This window comes from Oncorhynchus mykiss, chromosome 14 (assembly GCF_013265735.2).
Source record: "Oncorhynchus mykiss isolate Arlee chromosome 14, USDA_OmykA_1.1, whole genome shotgun sequence".
Taxonomy (NCBI): Eukaryota; Metazoa; Chordata; class Actinopteri; order Salmoniformes; family Salmonidae; genus Oncorhynchus; species Oncorhynchus mykiss.
In genome coordinates, this window is record NC_048578.1 from 24,667,956 (window position 1) to 24,681,810 (window position 13,855).

At 45.6% G+C, this 13,855-nt stretch overlaps 1 long non-coding RNA gene across 1 annotated transcript in view; it reads right to left on the reverse strand.

Annotated features, from left to right (window-relative positions):
* Window positions 1-13,472, reverse strand: part of LOC110489029 — an 81,729-nt gene extending 68,257 nt beyond the window's left edge. The window contains exon 1 of the long non-coding RNA XR_002468511.2: window positions 13,269-13,472. This is a non-coding gene — a long non-coding RNA (uncharacterized LOC110489029). The remainder of the gene's footprint in view (window positions 1-13,268) is intronic.
* Between the last annotated feature and the right edge of the window lie 383 nt (window positions 13,473-13,855).

A 13,855-nucleotide genomic window follows, 5' to 3' on the forward strand; every position in this document is an offset into this window, starting at 1 on the left:
GCCCCTCTCACAGCCCTTACTTCTGTCAAGACGTGCTTTAAGTGGTCCGTTTCCGCCCAGGGAGCTTTTGATCTCCTCAAGAATCGTTTTACATCCGCACCTATCCTTGTTACACCTGACGTCACTAGACAGTTCGTTGTCGAGGTTGACGCGTCAGAGGTGGGCGTGGGAGCCATTCTTTCTCAGCGCTCCCTCTCTGACGACAAGGTCCACCCTTGCGCGTATTTTTCTCATCGCCTGTCGCCGTCGGAACGTAGCTATGATGTGGGAAACCGCGAACTGCTCGCCATCCGCTTAGCCCTAGGCGAATGGCGACAGTGGTTGGAGGGGGCGACCGTTCCTTTTGTCGTTTGGACTGACCATAGGAACCTTGAGTACATCCGTTCTGCCAAACGACTTAATGCGCGTCAGGCGCGCTGGGCGCTGTTTTTCGCTCGTTTCGAGTTCGTGATTTCTTATCGTCCGGGCTCTAAGAACACCAAGCCTGATGCTTTATCTCGTCTCTTCAGTTCTTCAGTAGCCTCCACTGACCCCGAGGGGATTCTCCCTGAGGGGCGTGTTGTCGGGTTGACTGTCTGGGGAATTGAGAGGCAGGTAAAGCAAGCACTCACTCACACTCCGTCGCCGCGCGCTTGTCCTAGGAACCTTCTTTTCGTTCCCGTTCCTACTCGTCTGGCCGTTCTTCAGTGGGCTCACTCTGCCAAGTTAGCCGGCCACCCTGGCGTTCGGGGTACGCTTGCTTCCATTCGCCAGCGTTTTTGGTGGCCCACCCGGGAGCATGACACGCGTCGCTTCGTGGCTGCTTGTTCGGTCTGCGCGCAGACTAAGTCCGGTAACTCTCCTCCTGCCGGCCGTCTCAGGCCGCTTCCCATTCCCTCTCGACCGTGGTCTCACATCGCCTTAGATTTTGTCACCGGACTGCCTTCGTCAGCGGGGAAGACTGTTATTCTTACGGTTGTCGACAGGTTCTCTAAGGCGGCTCATTTTATTCCCCTTGCTAAGCTTCCTTCTGCTAAAGAGACGGCACAAATCATCATCGAGAATGTTTTCAGAATTCATGGCCTTCCGTCAGACGTCGTTTCGGACAGAGGTCCGCAATTCACGTCTCAATTTTGGAGGGAGTTTTGCCGTTTGATTGGGGCTTCCGTCAGTCTCTCTTCCGGCTTTCACCCCCAGTCTAACGGTCAAGCAGAACGGGCCAATCAGACTATTGGTCGCATCTTACGCAGTCTTTCTTTTCGCAACCCTGCGTCTTGGTCAGAACAGCTCCCCTGGGCAGAATACGCCCACAACTCGCTTCCTTCGTCTGCGACCGGGCTATCTCCTTTTCAGAGTAGCCTCGGGTACCAGCCTCCGCTGTTCTCATCTCAGTTCGCCGAGTCCAGCGTCCCCTCCGCTCAGGCTTTTGTCCAACGTTGCGAGCGCACCTGGAAGAGGGTCAGGTCTGCACTTTGCCGTTATAGGGCGCAGACTGTGAGGGCTGCTAATAAGCGTAGAACTAAGAGTCCTAGATATTGTCGCGGTCAGAGAGTTTGGCTCTCCACTCAGAACCTTCCCCTTAAGACCGCTTCTCGCAAGTTGACCCCGCGGTTCATTGGTCCGTTCCGTATTTCTCAGATCATTAATCCTGTCGCAGTTCGACTTCTTCTTCCGCGATATCTTCGTCGCGTCCACCCGGTCTTCCATGTCTCCTGTGTCAAGCCCGTTCTTCGCGCCCCCGCTCGTCTCCCCCCCCCCCCCCCCCCCATCCTTGTCGAGGGCGCACCCATCTACAGGGTCCGTAGGATTTTGGACATGCGTCCTCGGGGCCGTGGTCATCAGTACCTAGTTGATTGGGAGGGGTACGGTCCTGAGGATGATTTCCTCCGTTGCCGCCAGGTTTCCTCCTCGAGTGCGCCAGGAGGCGCTCGGTGAGTGGGGGGGTACTGTCATGTATTGTCATGTTGTGTCTTGTTTCTGTCCTTTCCCTTCACCCTGTCTCCCTCTGCTGGTCGTTATTAGGTTACCTTTTCTCCCCCTCTTTCCCCCAGCTGTTCCTTGTCTCCTCCTAACTACCTCGTTCACCCCTTTTCCCACCTGTTCCCTTTTTCCCTCTGATTAGGTCTCTATATCTCTCTCTGTTCCTGCTCCTGTCTTTGTCGGATTCTTGTTTGTGTTAGTCATGCCTGAACCAGACTATCGTCATGTTTGCTGCAACCTTGTCCTGTCCTGTCGGAATCTGCCGGTCCATCTGAGCCTACGTTTGTTTTGTTATTAAAGAAGCTCTGTTTACGTTAATTCGCTTTTGGGTCCTCATTCACGCACCGTAACATCAGGTGTGTTGAAACTAAAGGATATACTATAAATCCTGTGTGTTCTCTCAGGACTAAGGCATATAGAATTTCGATAATCACCAGGGAACAATAGCATTTTGAACCACAAATCACACAACTCCACAAGGGTTCCAATATCGTCCTTTGATTTCATGGCGCTCTCTCCCTTTACAGCTCCTCCAAAGCTGACCTGGGAGGGCCTGGCCAGTCTGAGAACAAACACATTAAACCTTAATTCCTTCACCACAAATGGCACTCTATTCCCTATGTAATGCACTACTTTTAAATTTATGTATTCATTTATTTTTTTGTTGTTGAATTTTTACCCCTTTTTCTCCCCAATTTCGTGGTATCCAATTGTTGTAGTAGCTACTAGCTTGTCTCATCGCTACAACTCCCGTACGGGCTCGGGAGAGACGAAGGTTGACAGTCATGCGTCCTCCGATACACAACCCAACCAGCCGCACTGCTTCTTAACACAGCGCGCATCCAACCCGGAAGCCAGCCGCACCAATGTGTCAGAGGCTACACCATACACCTGCAACCTTGGTTAGCGCGCACTGCGCCCGGCCCGCCACAGGAGTCGCTGGTGCGCGATGAGACAAGGACATCCCTACCGACCAAGCCCTCCCTAACCCGGACGACGCTAGGCCAATTGTGCGTCGCCCCACGGACCTCCCGGTCGCGGCCGGTTACGCTATCGCTTCGCGGCCGAGCTGTTGTTACTCCTAGACGTTTCCACTTCACAATAACAGTTGACAGGGGCAGTTCTAGCAGGGCATAAATTGGACCTGTAAGCAACGGGTGTGGCTGAAATAGCCAAATCCAGTAATTTGAAGTGGTGTCCACATACTTTTGTATATATAATGTACCTATTTATTACCCTGGAACAATTACGGTATTGGTGATGTTTAACTTCAGAAATCAAGAAGATGGGTGGTCATATTTTCATTGATTTTACAGTATCCTGAATAGAATCGTGGCTAATTAACATTATTTTAACTCCTAAGGCCAGTATACTGTACAATGATTTTACCAAAAATGTATGGAAGGCCAGTGACTTACTAAAATGTGGTTGAAGTATGATGATGAGAATGAAAGAGAGTCAGGGAGTTTGATGATCAGATGACTCTGATGGGCATCATCACCCTCCTTATTGGTCACATTGACCTCCAAAGCTATGTCCTCATCTCCAGCAGAGATTACTAGAATACCTCTTTCACTAGAAAGACATGAGCCTTATCATTACCAAAGCACCACATTGACAACAGCCATATTGAGCAGAGGAGGCTGGTTGGCGGAGATAGGAGGACATGCTTATTGCAACGACTGGAATGAAAAGGTATCAAACACATGGAAACTCTTTGTTTGATATCTTTCCATATATTCTAACCCAGTCTTTACAAAGAGCGTGTCCTCCTATATCTCTACCCACCAGCCACCACTGCATTACAGGGTTCATGTAACCAAATACATAATAAGTTGAATGTAGTCAAGAGGGACTTCTGGGTAAAATTCTAATCACACATTTAGTTTCTACCTGGGCAGTGGGGTGAATACATCTTGACCCAGTAGTTTTGGTCTGGAACAGAACCTGTACTGTAGCTCCAAGTTACTTTGGCAAATGTTATCACTCCCACAACCTTTATTTATGAAGATAACCTGAAAAAGTTGAAAGAAAAATGTGTAGATGTGCACTTGAGCAATGCACTTAACTTCTTATGGCTGGGGGCAGTATTGAGTAGCTTGTATAAGGTGCCCAGAGTAAACTGCCTGCTACTCAGGCCCAGTTGCTAATATATGCATATTATTTGTATATTTGGATAGAAAACACTATGAAGTTTCTAAAACTGTTTGAATGATGTCTGTGAATTTAACAGAACTCATATGGCAGGCTTTGTGTCCAAGATGGCGTAGCAGTAAGTCGTCCTGTCGTGTCGTGTCCCTTGTATATATCGTTTCTTTTTCGTTTTTTACATATTTTTCTTCGCATATCTCTTTAAAAACATTTTGCTAAACCTAAGCTTCCAAATACTCTCCTGCAACCCGCCTCACCCAATGTAGCTATTTTTCCTAAAGTATTTATATTTACTTCGGAACCGGAACCCCTCAACTGAAGCTAGCCAGCTAACCACCAGCTATGCTAGCGGTCTTCAGCTAACCGGTCATCAGCTAACCTTTAGCTCGGAAAGCTCTCGCCAGTTCGAACAACGCGACTCTAACCAGAGCATAACGGACCTATTTATTTTTCATCCCCGGATTCATCCCCGGATTCCCACCGCAAACGGAACATTTTTCAGCTGGATCTTCACAACTACCTATCTAGCTAAACTGCAACCCCGGATGATTACTCCTGGCTAGCGTTTCCACCCACTTAGCTTGAAGCTAGCCCGGCCAGCGCACCTGTGCTACCACCGTAGCATACTCCTGGGCTACAATACCCGGGCCCACGACCGGTCTATCGATGTCACCGCATGAAGAGGAATAAACAGACTCACCCCATCGCGACGTCCCCCAAAGGCTAACTCTCTAGCCCTCGCTATCTCCCTGCTTGCTAATTCGGCCTGCTAACTGCTAGCTTGTCCAGCTCCGGTCCGCTAACTGCTACCTTGTTTAGCCCGGGCCTACAAACTGTTAGCTTGTTAGCACAGGCCTGCTAACCGTCTGAATCGCCGCGTCCCAAACACTCACTGGATCCATATTTACTTTCTATCTCTTTTTGATTTTTAACTTGTTTATACCTTCCGGAAACCTGCCTCACCCAATGTGAATATATATATTATTTTTAATTTTTAGTACACACTCAAGAACCCCCAGAAGCTAACCAGCTAACTAGCTACAAGCTATTTAGTCATTGTTCGTTTTTTTAACCTGGATAACACTCGCCAGTCCAGCTTCCCTGCCCCATCCACTGCTGCCCCCTGGACACTGATCTCTTGGCTACATAGCTGATGCACGCTGGACTGTCCATTAATCACGGTATTCCATTCTGCTTGTTTGTTTTACCTGTTGGCCCCGTTGCCTAGTCAACGCCATTTTTTTCCTGCTGTTGTTGTGCTAGCTGATTAGCTGTTGTCTCACCTACTGTTTTAGCTAGCTTTCCCAACTCAACACCTGTGATTACTGTATGCCTCGCTGTATGTCTCTCTCAAATGTCAATATGCCTTGTATACTGTTGTTCAGGTTAGTTATCATTGTTTTAGTTCACAATGGAGCCCCTAGTTCCACTCTTCATACCCCTGATAACTCCTTTGTCCCACCTCCCACACATGCGGTGACTGCACCCATTACAACCAGCATGTCCAGAGATACAATCTCTCTCATCATCACCCAGTGCCTGGGCTTACCTCCGCTGTACCCGCACCCCACCATACCCCTGTCTGCGCATTATGCCCTGAATATATTCTACCATGCCCAGAAACCTGCTCCTCTTATTCTCTGTCCCCAACGCTCTAGGCGACCAGTTTTGATAGCCTTTAGCCGCACCCTCATACTACTCCTTCTCTGTTCCGCGGGTGATGTGGAGGTAAACCCAGGCCCTGCATGTCCCCAGGCACCCTCATTTGTTGACTTCTGTGATCGAAAAAGCCTTGGTTTCATGCATGTCAACATCAGAAGCCTCCTCCCTAAGTTTGTTTTACTCACTGCTTTAGCACACTCTGCTAACCCTGATGTCCTTGCTGTGTCTGAATCCTGGCTCAGGAAGGCCACCAAAAATTCTGAGATTTCCATACCCAACTATAACATCTTCCGTCAAGATAGAACTGCCAAAGGGGGAGGAGTTGCAGTCTACTGCAGAGATAGCCTGCAAAGTAATGTCATACTTTCCAGGTCCATACCCAAACAGTTCGAACTACTAATTTTGAAAATTACTCTCTCCAGAAATAAGTCTCTCACTGTTTCCGCCTGCTACCGACCCCCCTCAGCTCCCAGCTGTGCCCTGGACACCATTTGTGAATTGATCGCCCCCCATCTAGCTTCAGAGTTTGTTCTGTTAGGTGACCTGAACTGGGATGTGCTTAACACCCCGCCAGTCCTACAATCTAAGCTAGATGCCCTCAATCTCACACAAATCATCAAGGAACCCACCAGGTACAACCCTAACTCTGTAAACAAGGGCACCCTCATAGACGTCATCCTGACCAACTGGCCCTCCAAATACACCTCCGCTGTCTTCAACCAGGATCTCAGCGATCACTGCCTCATTGCCTGTATCCGCTACGGAGCCGCAGTCAAACAACCACCCCTCATCACTGTCAAACGCTCCCTAAAACACTTCTGTGAGCAGGCCTTTCTAATCGACCTGGCCCGGGTATCCTGGAAGGACATTGACCTCATCCCGTCAGTTGAGGATGCCTGGTCATTCTTTAAAAGTAACTTCCTCACCATTTTAGATAAGCATGCTCCGTTCAAAAAATGCAGAACTAAGAACAGATACAGCCCTTGGTTCACCCCAGACCTGACTGCCCTCGACCAGCACAAAAACATCCTGTGGCGGACTGCAATAGCATCGAATAGTCCCCGTGATATGCAACTGTTTAGGGAAGTCCGGAACCAATACACGCAGTCAGTCAGGAAAGCTAAGGCTAGCTTCTTCAGGTAGAAGTTTGCATCCTGTAGCTCCAACTCCAAAAAGTTCTGGGACACTGTGAAGTCCATGGAGAACAAGAGCACCTCCTCCCAGCTGCCCACTGCACTGAGGCTAGGTAACACGGTCACCACCGATAAATCCATGATTATCGAAAACTTCAATAAGCATTTCTCAACGGCTGGCCATGCCTTCCGCCTGGCTACTTCAACCTCGGCCAACAGCCCCGCCCCCCCCGCTGCTCCTCGCCCAAGCCTCTCCAGGTTCTCCTTTACCCAAATCCAGATAGCAGATGTTCTGAAAGAGCTGCAAAACCTGGATCCTTACAAATCAGCTGGGCTTGACAATCTGGACCCTCTATTTCTGAAACTATCCGCCACCATTGTCGCAACCCCTATTACCAGCCTGTTCAACCTCTCTTTCATATCGTCTGAGATCCCCAAGGATTGGAAAGCTGCCGCAGTCATCCCCCTCTTCAAAGGGGGAGACACCCTGGACCCAAACTGTTACAGACCTATATCCATCCTGCCCTGCCTATCTAAGGTCTTCGAAAGCCAAGTCAACAAACAGGTCACTGACCATCTCGAATCCCACTGTACCTTCTCCGCTGTGCAATCTGGTTTCCGAGCCGGTCACGGGTGCACCTCAGCCACACTCAAGGTACTAAACGATATCATAACCGCCATCGATAAAAGACAGTACTGTGCAGCCGTCTTCATCGACCTTGCCAAGGCTTTCGACTCTGTCAATCACCATATTCTTATCGGCAGACTCAGTAGCCTCGGTTTTTCGGATGACTGCCTTGCCTGGTTCACCAATTACTTTGCAGACAGAGTTCAGTGTGTCAAATCGGAAGGCATGCTGTCCGGTCCTCTGGCAGTCTCTATGGGGGTGCCACAGGGTTCAATTCTCGGGCCGACTCTTTTCTCTGTATACATCAATGATGTTGCTCTTGCTGCGGGCGATTCCCTGATCCACCTCTACGCAGACGACACCATTCTATATACTTTCGGCCCGTCATTGGACACTGTGCTATCTGACCTCCAAACAAGCTTCAATGCCATACAACACTCCTTCCGTGGCCTCCAACTGCTCTTAAACGCTAGTAAAACCAAATGCATGCTTTTCAACCGATCGCTGCCTGCACCCGCATGCCCGACTAGCATCACCACCCTGGATGGTTCCGACCTAGAATATGTGGACATCTATAAGTACCTAGGTGTCTGGCTAGACTGCAAACTCTCCTTCCAGAGAGTTCAAACATCTCCAATCGAAAATCAAATCAAGAGTCGGCTTTCTATTCCGCAACAAAGCCTCCTTCACTCACGCCGCCAAGCATACCCTAGTAAAACTGACTATCCTACCGATCCTCGACTTCGGCGATGTCATCTACAAAATGGCTTCCAACACTCTACTCAGCAAACTGGATGCAGTCTATCACAGTGCCATCTGTTTTGTCACTAAAGCACCGTATACCACCCACCACTGCGACTTGTATGCTCTAGTCGGCTGGCCCTCGCTACAAATTCGTCGCCAGACCCACTGGCTCCAGGTCATCTACAAGTCCATGCTAGGTAAAGCTCCGCCTTATCTCAGCTCACTGGTCACGATGGCAACACCCATCCGTAGCACGCGCTCCAGCAGGTGTATCTCACTGATCATCCCTAAAGCCAACACCTCGTTTGGCCGCCTTTCGTTCCAGTACTCTGCTGCCTGTGACTGGAACGAATTGCAAAAATCGCTGAAGTTGGAGACTTTTATCTCCCTCACCAACTTCAAACATCAGCTATCTGAGCAGCTAATCGATCGCTGCAGCTGTACATAGTCTATTGGTAAATAGCCCACCCATTTTCACCTACCTCATCCCCATTCTGTTTTTATTTATTTACTTTTCTGCTCTTTTGCACACCAATATCTCTACCTGTACATGACCATCTGCTCATTTATCACTCCAGTGTTAATCTGCAAAATTGTAATTATTCGCCTACCTCCTCATGCCTTTTGCACACATTGTATATAGACTCCCCCTTTGTTTTCTACTGTGTTATTGACTTGTTAATTGTTTACTCCATGTGTAACTCTGTGTTGTCTGCTCACACTGCTATGCTTTATCTTGGCCAGGTCGCAGTTGCAAATGAGAACTTGTTCTCAACTAGCCTACCTGGTTAAATAAAGGTGAAATAAATAAATAAATCAAAAATAAATAAAAAGGCAAAAACCTGAGAAGAAATCCAACCAGGAAGTGAGAAATCTGAAGGTTTGTAGTTTTTCAAGTCATTGCCTAACGAATATACAGTGTCTATGGGGTCATATTGCACTTCCTAAGGCTTCCACTACACGTCAACAGTCTTTAGAACCTTGTTTGAGGATTCTACTGTGAAGGAGGGGGGAATGAGAGCTGATTGAGTCAGGGGACTACCAGAGTGGCATGAGCTGATCACGCGCGCTCACGTGAGAGCGACCTGCGTTCCATTGCAATTCTAAAGACAAAGGAATTCTTCGGTTGGAACATTATTGAAGATTTATGTTAAAAACATCCTAAAGATTGATTCTATACATTGTTTGACATGTTTCTACGAACTGTAATATAACTTTTTAAACTTTTCGTCTGAACTTAACCGCGCCTCGTGAGTTTTGATTTGTTTACTAAACGCACTAACAAAAGGAGGTATTTAGGTGGCTGTTAGCCAGCCTGCCAGCTTAGTGGAGTCTGCCACTAGCACAGTCAGCTATCCCCATTGAGACCATGTCTGTGCCTCGACCTGGGTTGGGCAAAACTAAACATGGCGGTGTTCGCCTTAGCAATCTCACTAGGATAAAGACCTCCTCCATTCCTGTCATTATTGAAAGAGATCGTGATACCTCACATCTCAAAATAGTGCTATTTAATGTTAGATCCCTTACTTGAAAGGCAATTATAGTCAATGAACTAATCACTGATCATAATCTTGATGTGATTGGCCTGACTGAAACATGGCTTCAGCCTGATGAATTTACTGTGTTAAATGAGGCCTCACCTCCTGGTTACACTAGTGACCATATCCTCCATGCATCCCGCAAAGGCAGAGGTGTTGCTAACATTTACGATAACAAATTTCAATTTACAAAAAAAAATATATGTTTTCGTCTTTTGAGCTTCTAGTCATGAAATCTCTGCAGCCTACTCAATCACTTTTTATAGCTACTGTTTACAGGCCTCCTTGGCCATATACAGCGTTCCTCATGGAGTTCCCCGAATTCCTATCGGGCCTTGTGGTCATAGCAGATAATATTCAAATTTTTGGTGACTTTAATATTCACATGGAAAAGTCCACAGACCCACTCCAAAAGGCTTTCGGAGCCATCATCGACTCAGTGGGTTTTGTCCAACATGTCTCTGGACCTACTCACTGTCACAGTCATATTCTGGACCTAGTTTTGTCACATGGAATAAATGTTGTGGATCTTAATGTTTTTCCTCAGAATTTTGGACTATCGGACCACCATTTTATTACGTTTGCAATTGCAACAAATAATCTGCTCAGACCCCAACCAAGGAGCATCAAAGTCGTGGTATAAATTCACAAACAACACAAAGATTCCTTGATGCCCTTCCAGATTCCCTCTGCCTACCCAAGGACGTCAGAGGACAAAAATCAGTTAAAGAAAAACTAACAGGTCTGTGAGAACCAGAATTCTTACTGGTTGGTAGGTGATCAAATACTTATGTCATGCAATAAAATGCAAGTTAATTACTTAAAAATTATACAATGTGATTTTCTGGATTTTTGATTTAGATTTAAGATTCCGTCTCTCACAGTTGAAGTGTACTGTACCTATGATAAAAATTACAGACCTCTACATGCTTTGTAAGTAGGAAAACCTGCAAAATCGGCAGTGTATCAAATACTTGTTCTCCCCACAGTATATATAAATATATATATATATATATATATATATATATATATATATATATATACATGCATATATAAACAAAAAAAACAGAACTTGGGGGCCTGAGTGCCTCCAGTTGGGGTACCCTGCTGTAAAGGCTTCGTTCTTTTCACTCTGTCATTTAGGTTAGTATTGTGGAGTAACTACAATGTTGTTGATTCCTCCTCAGTTGTCTCCTATCACAGCCATTAAACTCTGTAACTGTTTTAAAGTCACCCTTGGCCTTATGGTGAAGTCCCTGAGCGGTTTCATTCTTCTCCGGCAACTGAGTTAGGAGGGACGCCTGTGTCTTTGTAGTGACTGGTTGTATTGATACACCATCCAAAGTGTAATAAATAACTTTACCATGCTATTCAATGTCTGTTTGTTTTTTACCAATAGGTGCCCTTCTTTGTGAGCCATTGGAAAGCCTCCCTGTCTTTGTGGTTGATTCTTTTTTTGAAATTCACTGCTCGACTGAGGGACCATAGAGATAATTGTATGTGTGGGGTTATCTAGTTGTCATTCAATAATTATGTTAAACCCTATTATGTTACCTGTTAAGCAAATGTATAACAAAGTGGTTGAATGCTCAAGACATTGAAACGTTTTTTTTTTTAAATCCACTTTGACATTATGGGTTATTGTGTGTAGGCCAGTGAAAATTGAAAAAGAAATCTGAAATTAATCAAATCAAATTGTAGTGGTCACATACATATGGTTAGCAGATGTTATTGCGAGTGTAGCGAAATGCTTGTGCTTCTAGTTCTGACAGTGCAGCAATATCTAACAAGTAATCTAACAATTCCACAACAACCACCTGATACACACAATCTAAGTAAAGGAATGGAATAAGACTATATACATATAGGGATGAGCAATGGCCGGGCGGCATTGGCAAGATGCAATAGATGGTATAAAATACAGTATATACATATGAGATGAGTAATGCAAGATATGTAAACATTATTAAAGTGACTAGTGATCCATTTATTAAAGTGGCCAATGATTTAAAGTCTTTATCTAGGCAGCAGCCTCACTGTGTTAGTGATGGCTGTTTAACAGTCTGTTGGCCTTGAGATAAAAGCTATTTTCAGTCTCTGTAACAGCAAACTGGGATAGGGAGAGATTGAATATGTCCGTAGACACACCAGCCAGCTGGTCTACGCATGCTCTGAGGACGCGGCTAGGGATGCCGTCTGGGTTGGCAGCCTTGCGAGGGTTAACACGTTTAAATGTCTTACTCATGTCGTCCACGGAGAAGGAGAGCCCACAGTCCTTGGTAGCGGGCCGTGTCGGTGGCACTTTATTATCCTCAAAGCGGGCAGAAGGTGTGTCGTTTGTCTGGAAGCATTTTAAATTCAGGCCCTTGTACACAACACAATGTGGAAAAAGTGAATGGCTGTGAATACACTTTCTGAAGGAACTGTAAGTATCTTACTGTGATTGTTTTCAATTAAAATGGATTAAAAGAAACAAAAATAGCTTCTTGGCTAAGAGCAATTTCTCAAGCAAGAATTTGGTAAGACTGAGTGGTCTGAGTGGGGAGGGAAATCTGAAAACTAGCTGTTATTGGCAGAGAGGTTTGGAACTATCTTTCTTAATGGTCTATCAACCAATTTCCCCCATGGTGATGACAGGTGATGTCACTAAGCAGGCCAAAACTCCATCCTAAAAAAACAGCCTGAAATTTCAGGTTGTCTTTTCAAACAGCTCCTACACTAAAAAGGCATTATCATAATTTTCTCAATATTATTCCAACCTCGTAGTGTGGAGAAAATATTGTATATTAAACACAGAAAAAACTCATTTTTGACTGAACTGGTTCTTTAACAAGACCTATAGAAAGCGTGCATCACAATAATATCTCCTCTCCTGAAATGTGCACAAACTCCCTAGTTTGAAAACAAGAGTTTTTTTCGAAGCTGTGCGGTGCTCCAACCAGCAATGTAGGAAAAATACATCAGACTGTTGTAAATTGATGTAAAATTCACATGCATCTCTACAATAAAATATTCTAACTAAAAAACTTTTTCACTGTTGGTCTGAGTTGTATCATTCAACCAATCAATCAATATTATTTTACAAAACCCTTTTTACATCAGCAGTTGTCACAGTGCTTTTCAGTTATCCGGCCTAGACCCCAAAGAGCAAGCAAAGCAGACGTGAAAACAGAGAGGCCAGGAAAAACTCCCTAAAAGGAAGGAACTGAGGATGAAACCTAGAGAGGAACCAGGCTCAGAGAGGTGGCCCATTCTCTTCTGGTTGTACCGGCTAGAGATTAAGAGTAGCCATTAAGGCTAGTTCGTTTCTCAGTTCATATTGTGTACTTATATAAGACAGATGGGTAATCAGACAGGATAGAGGACACACAAATAAGTTTATATATGACAAGCAAGATCAGATAATAGTATGTATGAACACTGTTAATCATTTCTTATAAGAGGTCAACTCACAGTTTCTTATTGACAGGATTCAGTTGTTGGTGCAGTGCCAGGAAGAATCCAAATATGCTTCCTGGATCACCATTTTGATATGTGAAATGGTAGGCAGGCCAAAATAAACCACTGTTCCAGTAAAAGGCCCCACCATTGAATTGTCATGTAGGTATTGTTGGTACAACTCTCTGTTCTAGCTAACCCAATAGCTTCTTCTGTGGTGTCCTCGTGTTGTGAAGCAGAATGGAAAAGGCAACACTACAGAAATGGACTCGGCACTGGCTGCAGTATACAGTGGTGACAGACAGGGTGTGGTTCAAGGGGAATTTAGCTCAAATAACTCAAGCATTTCACATGTTTATTGTTTGATTGGTTTTGTTAATATTTACCTTGTTCCATTCTAAGGATATGAGGAACTTCACACCGATCAAAAATCTGGTTGGTGTGTTCACAGCGGCAAACCAGTGATACTCTACTGTACGGTGTTGATCGCTTGATAATACTAAATGGAAAACTGTGCAAGACCATGAGAAATGGCTAAAAGGAGAACTTGTACAATATGTAACTGCTCACTGTCATGATCACTGTCGTGATAACAGCTGTTA